General features: G+C 37.6%; 1 pseudogene; it reads left to right on the forward strand.

Moving 5' to 3' along the window:
• The first annotated feature begins 445 nt into the window (after positions 1 to 445).
• LOC136313429 (saccharopine dehydrogenase-like oxidoreductase) lies at positions 446 to 2,109 on the forward strand (annotated as a pseudogene).
• Positions 2,110 to 3,834: the final 1,725 nt, after the last annotated feature.

A 3,834-nucleotide genomic window follows, 5' to 3' on the forward strand; every position in this document is an offset into this window, starting at 1 on the left:
AACTGTAACCTTGTAATGCAATAAACCCTTCTCTTGGTGTTCCATGCAGCAATGTTATGCTTTCCTAGATGGTCTTAAGTCATTGCAGGTTGAAGTACAGAAATTACTTGTGCAGGTGAGATGACTCATTCCTCTCTACCCATTGACCTCTTGCTTACTTCCCTGTGGAAGGTAGTGTACAGAAGGCAGGTATGTGGTCAACATGGATGGTGATCCCACTTTAGGAATGCAATGATTTTGGTTTAAGGGGTTCAAGAGAAGTATGGTTGGAAAAAGTGGTGTTCTACTTTTATGTTATAAAATACCGAACAGTGAGTTTAACATGACCAGAAAATGAATTACCTCACATTTTCCTGTGCACTGTTGTTAAAAAAGCTTACATTTGTGGTCATCATCAGGGAAACACAATAATGGCTTCTAAGAAAGTCATTGGGTTGGGCTCATCATGGCTACCAACCAGAGGCCTTTCCATCTGGTGGTCTTTGCTGCCTCTTGCTTCGCTGGCCAGTTCATGGTGAGGAGGTGGCCTGGAAGCAGGTGGACCCAAAAGGGAACTCCTGTCTGCTCTGGGATGTGGCAGTTCATTCCCAGGAGAAGCTGCAGCGGGTGCTGGGGAGGGCTTCTATAAAGCTGGGAAGGCTGACACTATCATCTGAAGTTGGAATAATAATTTTGATAGCACTGATCCAGCCTCATTTGATGAAATGGCCAAACAAGCAACAGTTGTCCTCAATTCTTCAAAACTACACAAATGTTATGGAGAACCTATAGTAATAGCATGTGTTGAAATTGGAACTAGTTGTATTGACATCTCTGAAAACCTTATTTCTGGAACTAATTTTTTGGAAGAGTCATGAGAAATCTGCCGAGAAAAGGGGTCTAGGTCTGTATTATTAGAAGTAGTGACTTTGACTCCATTCTGGCAGAGCTGGGAGTATATATACCAGAAATAACATGAATGTTCCTTTGGCTACGGTGGACTATTTCCTGACTATACATTCAGGACCAGAGGAGTTGTGCATTTGTGATGGTGCCAGGAAGTCAGCAATTTATGGCTTTGGATATCAGAGTAATTTGAAAAAACTACAAAATTAGTCAAAACTTAAATCTGTCTTAATAACTCCAGAATTGAAAAGGAGGTGGCCAATTTCTTACTGAAGAAAACTCCATAGGATTCCATTCCTTTTGTGGGAGTAGATGTGTCTAGTGTAAAGTAAACTCAGCATTACTTGCATGAAAATTTAGAATAATCACCTGCTCAGTATGCTGCTTATGTAACTGTGGGAGGCAGCACCTCTGCTATTAAGCTGATGTTTATAGGACTTTTCTTGTGTTTTTTTTTTTTTTTTTTTTTGTATTTTTCTGAAGCTGGAAATGGGGAGAGACAGACAGACTCCCGCATGCGCCCGACCGGGATCCACCAGGCATGCCCACCAGGGGCGACACTCTGCCCACCAGGGGATGATGCTCTGCCCCTCCGGACGATGCCCACTCTAGCGCCTGGGTCAGAGGCCAAGGAGCCATCCCCAGCGCCCAGGCCATCTTTGCTCCAATGGAGCCTTGGCTGCGGGAGGGGAAGAGAGAGACAGAGAGGAAGGAGGGGGGGTGAAGAAGCAAATGGGCGCTTCTCCTATGTGCCCTAGCTGGGAATCGAACCCAGGTCCCCCGCACACCAGGCCGACGCTCTACCGCTGAGCCAACCGGCCAGGGCCTTTCCTTGTGTTTTTTTGTGAGGTTTGGCATTGTAAGGCAACTTCTCATAAAATTTCCATAGCTATTCTCTTGGTTATTTTTCAAAACAAGGTCCAACACAAAAGAAGATTGATGCCTCAGTATTTACAATGACATTCTTTGGTCACGGATACAGCCGAGGCTTTGGTCCTGATGAGAACAAACCCAGTATCCTCAGGTGAGAAGATCAGTGGCTGGCTAGCAACTACCCCTATAATCATAGTCCAGGCAGCCATGACTCTTCTAAATGATGCCTTTGATCTTCCTAATATCAGCAGGGTCTTCACACTAGAAGCAACTTTTGCTGGAACAAAGCTGATCAACAGACTTGACCAACTTGACATTGAATTCAGTGCTGTTAACAGATTGGAAGTCTAAACATTTGAAGAATTAACCTGTCATAAAATGCATGAATTAACAGCTTTTTAATTTAATATTTGAAATTCTTCCATAATCCAGTTTGATTGTATGTGGAAAAGATGACAAAACCGAAATATGCACACATTAAAAGCAGGGAATTATACTAGCTTATCCTAAATTGCAAATCTTAACGGATTTTGTGATTTTATTGCTTATGAGACAGAACTAATAGTTGACTGACTTTTTTTATTAAAGAATTCCTGGACAAATTTTATAAGTGAGCTGGCAGATCAGAGAGTGGGATGGATGTCTCTGTGTTGCTCACAGACTTGATGAAGTACCAACGCTGGTGTTCATGTCAAGCTATAATTCTGCCTTTCTTGTCACGACATTGAGTGGATCTAATTTTCTGATGAGTTTCTCTATGAATGTATGGGTCTTTGCCAAATGAATCTGCACTTTTGCTACTTTAGCTTTGTCAGTTTTCTCTTGCAGTTCTATCAATTTTTGCTGCATTTTAAAATAAAGTTCTGTTATTTGGTAGATAAGCCTTTAGGAGAATTATGTCCCCTTGATGACCTCTTATCATTATGAAATATCTTTCTTTACCCTTGGTAATATTCTTTGCTTTGAAATCCTTTTTTGAATATTGTTAGCATGATATATATTTTTTGATTCTTTCACATTTAGCCTTTTTATGTGCTTACATTTTAATTTCTCTTAGGCAGCATATATTTGGTTTTGCTTTTAAAAATTCCAATATGATAAGCTCTGCCTTTTATTGAGGGTGTTTATAGACCATTTACATTTAGTGTGATTAGTAATATGATTAAGTTTAAATTTACCCATTTGCTATTTAATTATAATTTTTCTCATCTGTTGTTTTTCTTCTTTTCTGCCTTTTTAAAATTAAGAATATTTTACTTCATTTTTTATCTCCTTTGATATTAGTTTATCTCCTTGCTGTGTTATTTTAGTGGTTACTTTAGTATTTATAGTATACATTTATAACCTATGACATTCTACTTTCAAGTAGAATATATATCATTTCATGTACAGTATAAGATCAACACTATACTGCCATTTCTCCTCACAGCCTTTGCAATTTGTTGTCAAATTTTTAATTTTACATGTTATAAACCACCTAGTATATTGTTATCATCTTTTATTTTAAACATTAGTAATCTGTTAGATTTAATTAATAATTTTAAAATATTTTTTTACATGATGAGCATTTCCAGTACTGTTCAATCCTTTGTGTAGATCTAGATTTATACCTAAAATTATTTTTCTTCTACTTGAAAAAGTGTCAGTACTAATGGTAGTTCAAGTTTGTTAATAACTGAAAATTTAAGCTTTTGTGTGTCATTTATTTTGCTTTATTTTTGAGGGATGGTTTTACTGGTTATAGAATTTTAGGTTGGCTTTTTTTTCTCTTTTTTTTCTTTCAGCAGTGTAAAGATGTTGTTCCACTGTCTTCCTGGTTGTATTGTTTTTGACTTAAAAATCTACTGCCATCTTGTATTTGTTTCTCTTTATATAATGTCCTTATTTTTCTGAGTGCTTTTAAGATTTTGTGTTTATCATTGAATTTTAGGAGTCATGTGCTATGGTGCAGGTTTTTTTTTAATTTTTATTGATTTGAGGGAGAGATAGAAAAAGATAGAGAAGCATCAACTTGCTGTTCCATTTAATTGTTCCATTTAGTTGTGCACTTGTTGATTGCTTCTTGTATGTGCCCTG

The sequence above is a fragment of the Saccopteryx bilineata genome, chromosome 9 (genome assembly GCF_036850765.1).
Source record: "Saccopteryx bilineata isolate mSacBil1 chromosome 9, mSacBil1_pri_phased_curated, whole genome shotgun sequence".
Taxonomy (NCBI): Eukaryota; Metazoa; Chordata; class Mammalia; order Chiroptera; family Emballonuridae; genus Saccopteryx; species Saccopteryx bilineata.